A 16044-nucleotide genomic window follows, 5' to 3' on the forward strand; every position below is an offset into this window, starting at 1 on the left:
TTTACGAAAGTGTATTCATAATCAAATCATAAAAAGTCACAGTTATAGTAAATTCTTCAGTTAATTTCCTAGAAATTTTACTGCAACATTATATGCCACGTCGACAAACGTTATTCCTTTGCTTTATTATTTTTACTGAATAAATTTACGTTTGTTAGCAAACAATTAGTGAATGTAGTCTGAGGGTTACTGAATGAAAAAATTTCTATTATAAATTAGATATAATGAGATCTTAGATGGATCTAAATAAATATCTACTCCTTCCCGAAACTAAATAAATAAGTATATGTCTATGATTGCTACTCCCCGGGAAGGAGGACTGCCATCTTGACCAAGAAATTGAACAGATGAAGTGGCTGATATCACTAATGTTCGTTATATTATGAGTGTTCGTCGTGTGTTAAGCAGCCTCGATCATCCTCGTCAAGACCTGGGAAGGCTTTTGCTCTGGTTCAGATCGTATTTAATTACTGAACTCAATTTATTAGTACTTTACCTGTTCTGGTTATGGGGCATACCTATTAATATTAAAGGGTGAGCCCTCTCTTAGTGTTATAAGTGAATGGTGATTTAAACTTTATTTAATTCGTTCACATTGGAATTAAGCTTATGACATTTTAGGCAGTATTTATATTGTAACTAATCGAATACATCGAATACGTTATCGAATACATCGAATACGTTATCGAATACGATGCATTCGTATGGAAGAATATTGTAGTACGGACGAGAAGAATACGACTTGCTGGTCGTCTGATAGGAGAGACGTCATTGCCACGTGTTCACCACGTGTCTGGAAGTCACTACCATTATGAACATCCCTTCATCAGAACACCTAAGTTGTCCTATATATTATTAATCTCAGGATAGAGCAAATGAAATAAATCTAACATAATTAAACAATATAATCAGATAACAAATATTATTTTGATAATTTAACTTGCTTTAGCCTAATCAACAAACAGATTGAAAGCCCTCAAGTTTGTGGGATATGTTTGTGAGGAGCTAACATCATACTGCTTAATAATTTAAATAAAATCATATATTCCAATTACTTGAATAGTTGATTCAAATTTATATATCATTTAAAATAAAATTGAATGAAATAAATATCCTCTGACAAGTTTACTTTCCCTAAAAACTTAGATAGTCTTTTGGTCTATGACCTAGAAAATTCTTATAGTAAATCGACTTGAGTATGGTCCAGGACGGACCGAAACGTCGTCGTCCCTTCATTTTCTAGTGTGTGGATTGGTCAACATTCTTATAGCACATTCAAATTAAATATACAATTATTTTAGCCAGTCGAAATAAGACATCTTATAAATAATTAAAACTTATAAGGCCTCTCTAAAATCTCAACCAAAAAATCTCAGAGGACGAGGCTAGTACTACTGAAATTTCACTCTATAATCTACCTGATGTTCAATACGATGCTAATACGAGAAATGAAACGCATAAGGCGAACGTTATCAAAAGTATCCGATTCACCAAGAACTCTATCAAGGCACAAGTGACCGCGAGGGATGGTCGGAAAGCAAGACACACACTCGTCCTGGAAGTCAGGACATTCAACAAAGAATTTGTTCCAAAATTCAGCCCAATCTTCCTTGTCTGCTCCTGAGAAAGCGGGTAAATTAATTGGAGGGAGTTTAGCTTCAGCCTGACTCGAATTAGATGAATCTGTTGATGTTTTGTTTTTTTTCTGTGCAATTATTTTGATGAAAGGATCCAACCTGGCCTGAGTATCATCCTCATATTGAACTAGATCAGCCATAATATCATCTAGTTCTTTGATGTGCTTGATTTGATTGATGATTTTGATTTGATTGATGATTTTGATTTGATTGATGATTTTGATTTGATTGCTGATTTTGATTTGATTTGATTGATACTTTATCTTTTACTTGCTCATAAATTCTGAGCAAGTACTGATGGTAGTACCGTAGGTTTAAATTTTCAATCACTAGGCAAAAATTCTACCTCTTGTAGAGGTTGGTACATAAAATATTAAATTGAATATAAATACAAATGATTTGAGTGTTAATCAGTGTCACTATATGAATTACCTAAGGTTAGCTCATCTTAATCACCACTCAGAAGGATCAGATTTTTCTAAACACTCAAAGATGAAATAATTACAGTTAAATGTAAATGGATATAATATTGAACAATTTAAAATAAATATATGAACAATGAAACTCGTGTTGGTTTTGATCCCACCCTATTTATAGTCTCCACCTTTGTTTAAAAGGTTTCTAATCTGGACAATATTTACATCAACAATTGACATGTAATATAATACCCTATATAAGGGCTGGCACAAATAAAATAAATATAATTTTGTGCAGTAAAGGCAAAGTTTAATACACACAGAAATCACAATAGCGCGATGCATCAAATGAACAAACTCACAAGGGCCTTGGCGAGGATTCGAACCAACATCCAAGAGCATCCCAGACGCTGCCTTAATTGACTGAACTACGACATGGTATAAGAATTGCAATAAAAAATTCTACTGAATTTACTTGGATCATGCAGCCTCTCTGAAACACAAACCAGTGTTTTACACAATTCCCCCATGCACTCGAGCTATATCAATAGGACGTTCTACCTCTTCGTCCTTACTTCATTACACAGAGAATTAAATTTGTTTCTCGGAGAGGCTGCAGGATCCAAGTAAATTCAGTAGAATTTCTGGTTGCAATTCTTATACCATGTCGTTGCTCAGTCAATTAAGGCATCGTCTGGGATGCTCTTGGACGTCGGTTCGAATCCTCGTCATGGCCCTTGTGGATCTGTTCGGAAAGTTTAATATTTCATATGGTTTTTAAATTTTTATATTAAATGGTTCATTTATATGTATAGTTTTAATATTAGGAACCTCTCATCAACCTATGGTATTTAATTGGACTTTATTAATTAATTAGTGACCCTAACATGAAATTAACACCACACATTTATTGGTTAAACTTACGTGAAAGTACAGCCACAATTTTGTTTGATTTAGTCTGTGCACCAATTCCGCGGAAATAAAATACTACCTATTTCTGTGCCCAAAATCTACAAAAATGACATGTTAATTTTAGTCATGAATAGTTATGTTACATACTGTATAAGATTGAATTATTTATTTAGCTCCCTAATTACCTGAATTAAGGTTTGCAGCAATTATAGTGAAATTTTCAGTGACACTGCATGCACTGAGGTTGAAAATTAATGAGGTAGGTTACTGATGAATTAGCAGTCTGCTTCTACTGCTAATTATTTGTTAAATTATTTATAATTGATTTGCACTGATTATTTATAAATGATTTGCACTGATTATTTATAATTGATTTGCACTGATTATTAATGCAAGTGAGCTTAATCAAGATCTAGGTTCAAATGTCCAAAACATGGATCTGAGAACCAGTGTATTTCTAGATTTGATGAACCAAGTGATAATACTAGTTCATCTGGTTCGATGTAGACCAAAACATATGTGGAAAACTGACTCATGCGATTCTATTATTTTAATTTTTATTATTAATATATTTACTTAATTATTAATGATTTAATTATCATTAATTTACTTCTTAATATATATATTTCCATAGCAGACTGTATGATTCTAAAGTGGACTGTGTGATATTAAAGTGGACTGAATGATATTAAATTTTTCCACAAGTTGGCTTATTTTATTACATAGTTAAATGTAAATTAATCGATTGGTAAAAAAATCGCTAATAAAGGTTAGTGTACAATAATTAGTAAATTAATATACAGTTTATCTGTCATGTTGAATGCAGCCTGGTCAACCAGACATGGACACGAAAGATCAAGCAAACTGATTCTCCTCGAGGGTGAGGCTATAGCATCATCATCACGTACCAAGTAGTGCTGCTAATTTCTTCAGGTCGTCACACATTACTTGCCGGATTATTACACCGTAAACAAGGGAAAAACATCCTTATAACAGATATGACATGACAATGATTATGGTTAATTTAATATTTGACACTAAACCAATTTTGGGTGTTTGGCCCAGTTAATAACCAGGTTGAAATTAACTAATACTATCAGGCCTGCTAATATAGAGAATTAGTTCAAACCGAAAACAAAGTATGCCCAGTAATTGGTGAGGTCGCTGTGGCAGATTGACTGCAAGATGGCTCGGGTTTTAGAGTATTGACACCACTGCGTAGCGAGTGGCCTCACAGGAAGTCTATTCAATTACAATGGCCACATCTCCTTTTCGCATCAGCGTCCCGAGAATTCATTAAAATTTTCAGCCCTTTTATTTACAATGGGAGGGAGACCTTAGTTTAATGGTAATTTTATTAGATCCAGTCATGGAAAATGCTTTTTAATAATTTTTAAACTCTAAACTGTGTTTTAAATTATTGACTAATATTTAATGGTGAATATTCTGATGACGAGGCAATTATATCCTCATTTTCTCAGGGAAATTCAACAATTCTAGATTCTTTGAATGCTAAAATAAAATACTTTTGTGTTAATTTGGTAATACAAAATCAGCAGCAATATTATCTGCATACTGTATTGAAAGTTAGTCAATGTTGTTCGGTATTTCGATCATTCTCTTGAAAAAGAAACGTTTCCCAATATCTAATGTGAAATGGTTTTAGTTGTCACCAGCGTCGGAGGCGATGGTAAAACTTTCACATTTCTTATAAAATAACTGTAACAACAACAACAATAATAATAAATCCATTTGCTGACATATCAATTACTGATATTTTAAAATTACTCAAAGAACAGAAACGCCAAAAGGCCAATACCCATTTGCTACACTCATTCGATCGAAAATTTAATTGAACTGGTAATGACATGGAAGAGTTTCAGCTTGTATATGAGTCAAAGTCTTATATGTTTATCATGTAAATAAGAGTATACCAATCTAAATTAGGAAGCAATGATGCTATTATTGTCAAACATAATAAGCAAGTTAGCAATTATCAAAAGAAGGCACAAAACCGGGAACGCTATGTAGCACAATCAAATGTGCAGAATAATCAGAGGGCGCTAAATATCACCAAGGATGTCAGTACGAGAAAAGAAATGCATAAAGTGAACGATATCAAAAGTATCAAGTTCACGAAGAATTCTATCGAAGGACAAGTGACCGTAAGGGACGGTCAGAAAGCAAGACACATGCTCGTCCTGGAAGTCAGGACATTAAACAAGGATATGCACGACTGTAAGAGGGACAATGCAATTTGGACAATAAGGAGCAGAGCGGCGCTCCATTAAGTGACAGTGAGGTAAGCATGTGTGGCCAATACACAACCTTGCCAGAGCCATTTCCCCTCACCGATTATAGTGGTAGGAGGCAAAGCCATGGGGACACAGTACGCTTAAGATTACACAGTTTTTGACCAACAACAAAAGACCACAACCCTGCCAACGGGCAAGGATGGAGGAATGAATAACTTGGTAAAAGTCGTAATAAGGTATACCTTAACGGGAGATGGGATAAGAGCGGATAGCTTCCCTAGCGGCAGCATCCGCACACTTATTTAAAGAAACACCAATATGGCTGGGAACCCAGCAAAACTCTACTGATTTAAATTTACTGGAGATAAGAAACAGCCAATGTTGAATCTCGACGACGTCTGGATGGGCCGGATTAAAGGACTTTAGAGCCATGAGGGCACTACGAGAGTCAACAACAACCACAAAGGAGGATTGACAACGAGAAAGCAGAAGACGTAGAGCATAGAGAATAGCATAATGTTCTGCTGTGAAGATGTGAAGATGCTAGTCTCCGGAGGAAGGCGACACATATAAGTTTGGTCAGGAAAAACAACAGAATAGTCTGTCCGCAGAAAACCCATTGGTGAAAATGGAAATGGAGCGGGAGTGTGAAGAAAAATGTTCCAGGAAAAGGCGTTTCAGAACCGTAGTAGGGGTAAAAGCTTTAGTTGTGCGGGTCAAGGACGTACAAAATTTTGGATGGAGGACTCTCCACGGGGGCAAGGAAGGAACAATACCAGGAGAAGCATTAGAAATACGAACCGAAAGAGAATCCTGCAAGCGAGATAACCAGACAGAAAGAGGGAGGTGTTGTAGAGGAAAAAGAACTACAGGAGGGGTAAAAAGTCAAAGCACGGCAGTGGGTCGAGAGGAAGGATGTTGCAAGGACCACGCAAGATAGCGAAGAAAGAAGCGATCATGGTGGTCCTGGAGAGATAGAAAACCAGTGTGAATATACAGGCTGAGGACGGGAGTCGAACGAAAGGCACCAGAGCTGAGGCACAACCCAGTATGGTGCAAAGCATCAAGCCAGCGAAGAGTAGAAGGAGAAGTAGACGAGTAAGCAGGGCAACCATAATCGAGTTTAGACAGGACGAGAGATGAATGTAAAGAGAGGAGTGCGCGCCTATCCACTCCCCAAGAAGTATGGGACAAAACCTTAAGGAGGTTAAGGGCCTTAGAGCATTCATCTCGGGGGTAAGAGATATGGGGCGACCAAGACAAACGAGTCTTAGTGTCAAAGATTAACCCCCAAAAGCTTAGTGGAATCCCTGTACACAAGAGGATGACCATAAAGCGACTAAGAGGGACGAAGAACAACATACTTCCGAGGTAAAGTCATTGCACAAGTCTTAGATGTACAGAACTTGAAGCCATGATCGGTGGCCTAAGACGACATGGCATCAATCGCAAGTTGAAGCCGCCGTTGAAGGAGAGACGAATCATCACCCCGACAGCAAAGGATAAGATTGTCGACATAGAGAGCGGAGAAGATGATGACCAGACCACACACTAGAAGGTGAAGGGACAACGACGAAGTAACGTCGTCGTCCCTTCACCTTCTAGTGTGTGGTCTGGTCAACATACTTTAGCCATGTTACTGCGACTCATCGCCTGAGAGCGGAGATGACACCAGAAGGAAGGGAGGAAAGAAGACCATTGAGGGCAACTAGAAAAAGAGTAGTGCTCAGAACACTACCCTGGGGTACACCCTCGTATTGTCTAAAAGCGGCCAAGAGAGCAGCACCAAGCCTCACTCGAAAGGAACGCCGAGAGAGGAAGCTTTGGAGGAAGAGAGGGAGGAAGCCTCCCTCGAGGCTACCACGAAGACAAAAAGAATGAAGTTGGGACAGAATACGATATCTTCAGGTGGCGTCGTAAGCCTTTTCCAGGTCAATAAGGACAGCAACCACAGAGGTCTTCACAGCAAAAGCAGTACGAATATAGACCACCAAGCTCACCAGGACATCTGTTGTGCTGCAGCACTTGCGAAAACCAAATTGAGAAGGGGAGAGGAGGTGATAGTGTTCTAAGAACCACATCAGACGGACGTTAACCATACGTTCAAAGAGTTTGCAGATACAACTCGTGAAGGCAACAGGGCAGAAAGTCCTTAAGGGGATGTCCCGAGAGACCCTGGTTTCCGAACCGGGAGGACAACGGCATCGAGCCAGTCCTCAGGAACTGACGACAACTCCCAGACCCGATTATACAGACTCAGTAAATACTGAGACGTGCACGGAGGGAGATGGCGAAGCATCTCATAATGAATGCCATCGGAGCACGCCGCCGTAGAACCACAGAGATCCAGGGCAGACTGAAGTTCAGACAGAGAGAGAAGGGAACGTTATTGGGAAGTCTGAGATGGGTGCAGAAATCTAAAGGACGAGATTCAAGAACAGGCTTACGAAGAAGGAAAGATTGAGGAAGATGAGAAAAGAGCTATCAAACGAAAAGTGGGAACCCAGTTCGGTCGCGACCTGCAATGGGTCCTCTACAAGAGTACCACAGAGGTGAAAGATCGGCGAGACATCGGGAACGAACTTACCAGCTATCTTGCAAGATACGCTTCCAGATCTGCGGCAGAGGAGTTTTGGACGTAATGGTGGAAACATAAGACTTCCAACACTCAAGTAGGGGGATCTGGTAGTTGAGCGGACAGTGTGCAGGACTCCTAATTCTTTGGCCCGGGTTCGATTCCCGGACCAGGCAGAAACAAATGGGCAAAGTTTCTTTCACTCTAATGTACCTGTTACCTAGCAGTAAATAGGTATCTGGGAGTTAGACAGCTGTTACGGAGCTGCTTCCATGGGGTGTGTATGGAAAGAAAGAAAAAAATTAGTTATTAGTTACAGTTGATTGGTTGACAATTGAGAGGTAGGCCGAACGAGCAGAGCTCAACCCCTACAAGAACAACTAGGTGATTACTCATGTTTAGATGTACGGATGGTTCTACGGGCCACCGCACTCGCCTTCTGAAACACAAGGAAAGAAACAGCCGTCTGCTGGTGGCGGTGTCTCTTCCCGGCTGCACGCCTACAGCGGACAGCCCGAACACAGTCCACATTTCACCAGGGAACGCACTTTCGTGTTCCCCGAGAGGTTGAGCGAGGAATAGAGCGGAGGGCAGCATCGAAGTCGGTGTCATGAAAAGGAGGAAGGCGCGAGGGAGAAGCAGAATGGAGAGGTCGGAATGAGTAGCACAGAGGGTAAATAGGCCCCAATCACCCTAGACAAAACGCCACCAAGGGAAGGAGAGGAGGAGGGTGAAAAGAGAAAAAAAGGTAACAAGGATGTGGAAATGGTCACTGCCATGGATACCATCAAGAACCCGCCACGTGAAATCCAAGTAAAGAGACGACGAGCAAAGATCAGGATTAAGACAGGAAAGGGTGCGAATCCGATAGTCCAAATGAGTGGGCTCACCAGAATTCAGAAACGGCAGGGAAGAAGGGAGGATGAACGGTCGGCAGAAACTGGGATGCGCACCTCAGCAAGGACAGAAACCGAGAGGGAAGCGGGGGCCAAAGAAACCTCCATAGCAGGAACAGGGGGCTCGACCACCGAAACGGGAGGGGATGGAGTGATAATACCAGAGGGGGGGGGGGTGGCAAGGAAGAAAGCGAAGCCTTCTTACCTACCGGGGAGGAGGAAGGAGATGAGCCAGGCTTTCCCTTCTGACTCAAAAAGACAGGTGTACCAGCAACAACGTACTGGGCAACTGACTCGAGCGTCTCAACAGTAGAAGACGAACGAGAGCGAACAACACGATGATCACTAGGAGAGTGATGGACAACAGCCCATACAGAGAGGCAGCGTGGAGAGCTAAGAGATGGGGGAGAAGGATGGGAAGGAGGACCGGAGGGAGATGAGAAAGAAGACACAGGAGACATGATAGACTGGGTAGAAATAAGGGAAACACCAGACAGAGAACCAGAAGGGGGATCCTTCAGGACAGAACGTAAAGGAACAGGGGAGAAGGCAGTGGGCGTGTCCGGGGTCTAAGGCCTGGAAATGGTTGTGAGACTGAGGAAGGTGGGAAGGACGAGGAGAGGAAGAGCGCAACACGCGAGCGTAAGAGACGCCAGCGAAAGGAGAGGGGGAGGGGGATAGCAAACTTAGCGCCTCGCCTCAGGAAAAGATAAACGCTCCCGAGGCTTAAAGTTGAGGATGGCACCTCAAGTTTCTAATGTATACATGTGCCGAAGAAGGTAGGGTGGGCCTCACTGCAATTGTGGCAGTGAACCTGGGAAGAAGAGCACCCCTGACTTAGAGTGACCTTCGTTGCCACACATGGGGCACAGAGAGACAATACTGGAGCATCGGAGGGTACCATGCCCAAAACTCCAGCACTTATTACAATTATTGCACTTATTACATTACATTATTACACTTATTACTTATTCCTCCTAAACCAGTATGTACTCATTTGGCACCAGGAAGAATAACAGAGGGCAGAAGTGTCCGACCATCAAAGGTAACCTTCACAACCTGAAGGGGCAGACGGCGACGGCCACGAGGGGGTCGAGTGAACGCGTCCACCTGGAGAACAGAATAGTCTTGGGGCTCGAGGATATGTTTAATGTCCTCGTGGCAGTCTTTGGCGTTCCTTATACTGGTTGCAACATGGTGTGCGAGGATAACAGTGCCAACACTGGCATCTAACCGAGTGTTCTTGGAGACCCGAACAGGGGTCTCCCCAATGCAGGACAAAGCGGCTAAGTGGGTAGCTGCATCCTGAGAAGGAGCAGCAACGACATGCGTACCGAGACGGGTAGGGTTAAAAGTAACAGAGGCATCTACTGAATCAACACGGTTCCTATGGAGGGCGAAATCGTCAGGAGTAGAATTTAAATAATGGAGGTCAAAGAACTTAGTCCGCGTAGCAGGAGCAAACAAGGCGTGGTACGAATTAGTAAGGGAAGGGAGTGTGCGAGAATGGCCATGGTGGGGATGGCGGTGAGAACCCTAGAGAGAGAGGGGTCATAAGGTGCAGTAGTCATAATGAGAGATGGAGCCGTAGTAGGGGACAAGGTGGTCATCACAGGGGGCTTGGGGCTCGACCCTACCACAGAGGAGGTAAGGGATCGGGGGGGGGGGGGGAAGTAGTCTGGTCTGTGCCCAATGCAGCGGGGGCTACAAAGCCCAGTCTTCCAGCACAGTCCGACTTAGGAGGCCTAGTCGCCCACCCCATGAGCCTGGGTCAGAGAAGTCGTGTCGTCATCCATGCAGCAGTCGTCCTAAAAGTATGGGGCCTGGAACCACGGACACCACCTACCAGGGCAGCCAGGGAGGCCAAGCACGGGGCAATGCAGGATGGGTGTGTCGTCCCCAGCAGTGCCCTCCTTTTTAACAAGGGAGTCTTACTGCATCGTTCATTTTCCCACTCTGGTGCAAAGACCTCACTCTCCAGTCTCCTCAGTCTAGATACTGGCGTTATCCCTGATATACTAAAAACAGTAGATATAGCACCACTTCATAAAGGAGGAAATAAGGCAGAGGCAAAAAATTACAGACCGATAGCACTAACATCGCACATCATAAAAAATTTTGAGAGAGTGCTAAGAAGTAAGATCACAAAATACATGGAATCACAGCATCTCCATAACCCCGGACAACATGGTTTCAGAACAGGGCGCTCTTGCCTGTCGCAGTTGCTGGACCACTATGATATGGCATTAGATGCTATGGAAGACAAACAAAACTCTGATGTAATTTACACAGATTTCGCAAAAGCTTTTGATAAATGTGACCATGGTGTTATTGCACATAAAATGCGTTCAAAAGGAATTACCGGAAAAATAGGCAAATGGATCTACAATTTCCTGACTAACAGAACCCAATGTGTAATAGTCAACAAAATAAAATCCAGCCCATCACCGTGAAAAGCTCAGTCCCCCAGGGTACTGTGCTTGCTCCAGTATTTTTTCTCATCCTCATATCGGACATAGATAAGAACACAACCTATAGCACTGTATCATCCTTTGCAGATGACACTAGGATCTTCATGAGAGTAGGCAACATAGCGGACACGCCAAACCTCCAATCAGATGTAATCAGGTCTTTCTATGGGCTACAGAAAATAATATGGTGTTTAACGAAGATAAGTTCCAGCTCATGCGCTATGGAAAAAGTGAAAATATAAAAACGGAAACCACGTACAAAACTCAGGCAAATCATAACATAGAACGAAAAGGCAATGTAAAGGATCTGGGTGTACTCATGTCGGAAGACCTTACCTTTAAAGAACACAATAAAGTAGCCGTCACAACTGCAAGAAAAATGACAGGTTGGATAACAAGAACTTTTCACACTAGAGATGCTATACCGATGATGATACTTTTCAAAGCGCTTGTGCTCTCTAGAGTGGAGTACTGCTGCACAATGACAGCCCCTTTCAAAGCTGGAGAAATTGCTGACCTGGAGAGCGTGCACAGATCCTTTACTGCTAGAATCCACTCAGTAAAACATCTAAACTATAGGCACCAACTAAAGAGACTAAATGTGTACTCCCTTGAGCGCAGGCGGGAGAGATACATAATAATTTACACGTGGAAAATATTAGAGGGGCTGGTCCCAAACCTGCACAAAGAAATAACATCACATGAGACCAGAAGGCATGGCAGGATGTGCAGAATACCCCCGTTGAAAAGCAGAGGTGCAACAGGTACTCTGAGAGAGAACTCTATCAACATCAGAGGCCCGAGATTGTTCAACACGCTTCCGCTACACACAAGGGATATAACTGGCCGACCCCTCACAGTGTTCAAGAGAGAACTGGATAAGTACCTCCAAAAGATACCTGATCAAACAGGCTGTGACTCATACGTCAGGCTGCGAGCAGCCGCGTCCAACAGCCTGGTTGATCAGTCCAGCAACCATGAGGCCTGATCGAAGACCGGGCCGCGGGGACGCTAAGCCCCGGAAGCTCCTCAAGGTAACCTCCATATCACCCCAGCTTGGACACCTAGCCATCCACTTAGGGCGGCCCCTCATGGGCGACCCCTCCAGCAGGCAGTCCAATGGCTCACAAGACTCCTACATAGTGCCCATCTGCACGCACAACACCCAAAGAAGGGCGGAAAGGGGGCGAAGGCAACCCTCACCGGTCTCAGGGAGGTGTACATGAGCCCATCATCAAGACACGGTGACACCACGGAGGGGACATGATAAGCAATGCTCACCCTTTTCTCCTCATATATATATATATATATATATATATATATATATATATATATATGAGGAGAAAAGGGTGAGCATTGCTTATCATGTCCCCTCCGTGGTGTCACCGTGTCTTGATGATGGGCTCATGTACACCTCCCTGAGACCGGTGAGGGTTGCCTTCGCCCCCTTTCATATATATATATATATATATATATATATATATATATATATATATATATATATATATATATATATATATATATGCGAACAAGCCTGAATGGTCCCCAGGACTATATGCGAATGAAAACTCACACCCCAGAAGTGACTCGAACCCATACTCCCAGAAGCAACGCAACTGGTAACTACAGGGCGCCTTAATCCGCTTGACCATCACGGCCGTCAAAAGGAAGTGATAGCCGAGGCTATTTGAGCCACTTCCCCGACGGCAACTCGGATGGTAATCTTGGGCATAGCATTTCACCAAATCACCTCATTCTTTGGGGCACACGTGAGGAACACAAATGCGAACAAGCCTGAATGGTCCCCAGGACTATATGCGAATGAAAACTCACACCCCAGAAGTGACTCGAACCCATACTCCCAGAAGCAACGCAACTGGTAACTACAGGGCGCCTTAATCCGCTTGACCATCACGGCCGTCAAAAGGAAGTGATAGCCGAGGCTATTTGAGCCACTTCCCCGACGGCAACTCGGATGGTAATCTTGGGCATAGCATTTCACCAAATCACCTCATTCTTTGGGGCACACGTGAGGAACACAAATGCGAACAAGCCTGAATGGTCCCCAGGACTATATGCGAATGAAAACTCACACCCCAGAAGTGACTCGAACCCATACTCCCAGAAGCAACGCAACTGGTAACTACAGGGCGCCTTAATCCGCTTGACCATCACGGCCGTCAAAAGGAAGTGATAGCCGAGGCTATTTGAGCCACTTCCCCGACGGCAACTCGGATGGTAATCTTGGGCATAGCATTTCACCAAATCACCTCATTCTTTGGGGCACACGTGAGGAACACAAATGCGAACAAGCCTGAATGGTCCCCAGGACTATATGCGAATGAAAACTCACACCCCAGAAGTGACTCGAACCCATACTCCCAGAAGCAACGCAACTGGTAACTACAGAGCGCCTTAATCCGCTTGACCATCACGGCCGTCAAAAGGAAGTGATAGCCGAGGCTATTTGAGCCACTTCCCCGACGGCAACTCGGATGGTAATCTTGGGCATAGCATTTCACCAAATCACCTCATTCTTTGGGGCACACGTGAGGAACACAAATGCGAACAAGCCTGAATGGTCCCCAGGACTATATGCGAATGAAAACTCACACCCCAGAAGTGACTCGAACCCATACTCCCAGAAGCAACGCAACTGGTAACTACAGGGCGCCTTAATCCGCTTGACCATCACGGCCGTCAAAAGGAAGTGATAGCCGAGGCTATTTGAGCCACTTCCCCGACGGCAACTCGGATGGTAATCTTGGGCATAGCATTTCACCAAATCACCTCATTCTTTGGGGCACACGTGAGGAACACAAATGCGAACAAGCCTGAATGGTCCCCAGGACTATATGCGAATGAAAACTCACACCCCAGAAGTGACTCGAACCCATACTCCCAGAAGCAACGCAACTGGTAACTAAGCCTGGGGACCATTCAGGCTTGTTCGCATTTGTGTTCCTCACGTGTGCCCCAAAGAATGAGGTGATTTGGTGAAATGCTATGCCCAAGATTACCATCCGAGTTGCCGTCGGGGAAGTGGCTCAAATAGCCTCGGCTATCACTTCCTTTTGACGGCCGTGATGGTCAAGCGGATTAAGGCGCCCTGTAGTTACCAGTTGCGTTGCTTCTGGGAGTATGGGTTCGAGTCACTTCTGGGGTGTGAGTTTTCATTCGCATATAGTCCTGGGGACCATTCAGGCTTGTTCGCATTTGTGTTCCTCACGTGTGCCCCAAAGAATGAGGTGATTTGGTGAAATGCTATGCCCAAGATTACCATCCGAGTTGCCGTCGGGGAAGTGGCTCAAATAGCCTCGGCTATCACTTCCTTTTGACGGCCGTGATGGTCAAGCGGATTAAGGCGCCCTGTAGTTACCAGTTGCGTTGCTTCTGGGAGTATGGGTTCGAGTCACTTCTGGGGTGTGAGTTTTCATTCGCATATAGTCCTGGGGACCATTCAGGCTTGTTCGCATTTGTGTTCCTCACGTGTGCCCCAAAGAATGAGGTGATTTGGTGAAATGCTATGCCCAAGATTACCATCCGAGTTGCCGTCGGGGAAGTGGCTCAAATAGCCTCGGCTATCACTTCCTTTTGACGGCCGTGATGGTCAAGCGGATTAAGGCGCCCTGTAGTTACCAGTTGCGTTGCTTCTGGGAGTATGGGTTCGAGTCACTTCTGGGGTGTGAGTTTTCATTCGCATATAGTCCTGGGGACCATTCAGGCTTGTTCGCATTTGTGTTCCTCACGTGTGCCCCAAAGAATGAGGTGATTTGGTGAAATGCTATGCCCAAGATTACCATCCGAGTTGCCGTCGGGGAAGTGGCTCAAATAGCCTCGGCTATCACTTCCTTTTGACGGCCGTGATGGTCAAGCGGATTAAGGCGCCCTGTAGTTACCAGTTGCGTTGCTTCTGGGAGTATGGGTTCGAGTCACTTCTGGGGTGTGAGTTTTCATTCGCATATAGTCCTGGGGACCATTCAGGCTTGTTCGCATTTGTGTTCCTCACGTGTGCCCCAAAGAATGAGGTGATTTGGTGAAATGCTATGCCCAAGATTACCATCCGAGTTGCCGTCGGGGAAGTGGCTCAAATAGCCTCGGCTATCACTTCCTTTTGACGGCCGTGATGGTCAAGCGGATTAAGGCGCCCTGTAGTTACCAGTTGCGTTGCTTCTGGGAGTATGGGTTCGAGTCACTTCTGGGGTGTGAGTTTTCATTCATATATATATATATATATATATATATATATATATATATATATATATATATATATATATATATATATATATATACTCCTAAAGACAATAACTATGAAAGTGTTAAACCTCTCTCTGCAAGATGACCAGTGGGACCAAGCAACGCTCCCAGTTAGATTCGGGGGTATAGGTATTTCCAAGGCGACACAGTTAGCATTGCCGGCATTCTTATCCTCAACCAGTGCTACAAATGAATTAGTGAATGAAGTACTACCAGAATACCTTAGGAACTCCATTGGGATTCGTGATCCCAAATTTGAGGAAGGGGCTGGTCAGTGGGACACTCTAGCCAATCCACACCCTAGACTAACTTTTCCAAACGATGGCAAACAGGCCAAATGGGATAGCATCATAGTTAAGAACATCGCCAAAGCATTGCTGGAGGCAGCTTCTCAGAAGGACTGAGCGCGTCTCCTAGCTGTGCAAGCCCCCCATGCCGGGGACTTCCTGTTGGCAGTCCCTAATTCCGCCTTGGGCACCCGCCTGGACCATCGGACCCTAAGTATTGGTGTTGCCCTGCGCCTTGCCACCCCTATCTCCACCGTGCACCGGTGTGTTTGCGGCCATGCACGGGCAGACCAATACAGCAGCCATGGTCTCATCTGTCTTAAGACACAGGGAAAGAT

At 44.0% G+C, this 16044-nt stretch overlaps 1 protein-coding gene across 1 annotated transcript in view; it reads right to left on the reverse strand.

The window, feature by feature from the left end:
* Positions 1 to 16044, reverse strand: part of LOC123762194 (ionotropic receptor 93a-like) — a 36542-nt gene that overhangs the window by 8879 nt on the left and 11619 nt on the right. The window lies entirely within an intron of this gene.

Source organism: Procambarus clarkii, chromosome 34, assembly GCF_040958095.1.
Source record: "Procambarus clarkii isolate CNS0578487 chromosome 34, FALCON_Pclarkii_2.0, whole genome shotgun sequence".
Classification (NCBI taxonomy): Eukaryota; Metazoa; Arthropoda; class Malacostraca; order Decapoda; family Cambaridae; genus Procambarus; species Procambarus clarkii.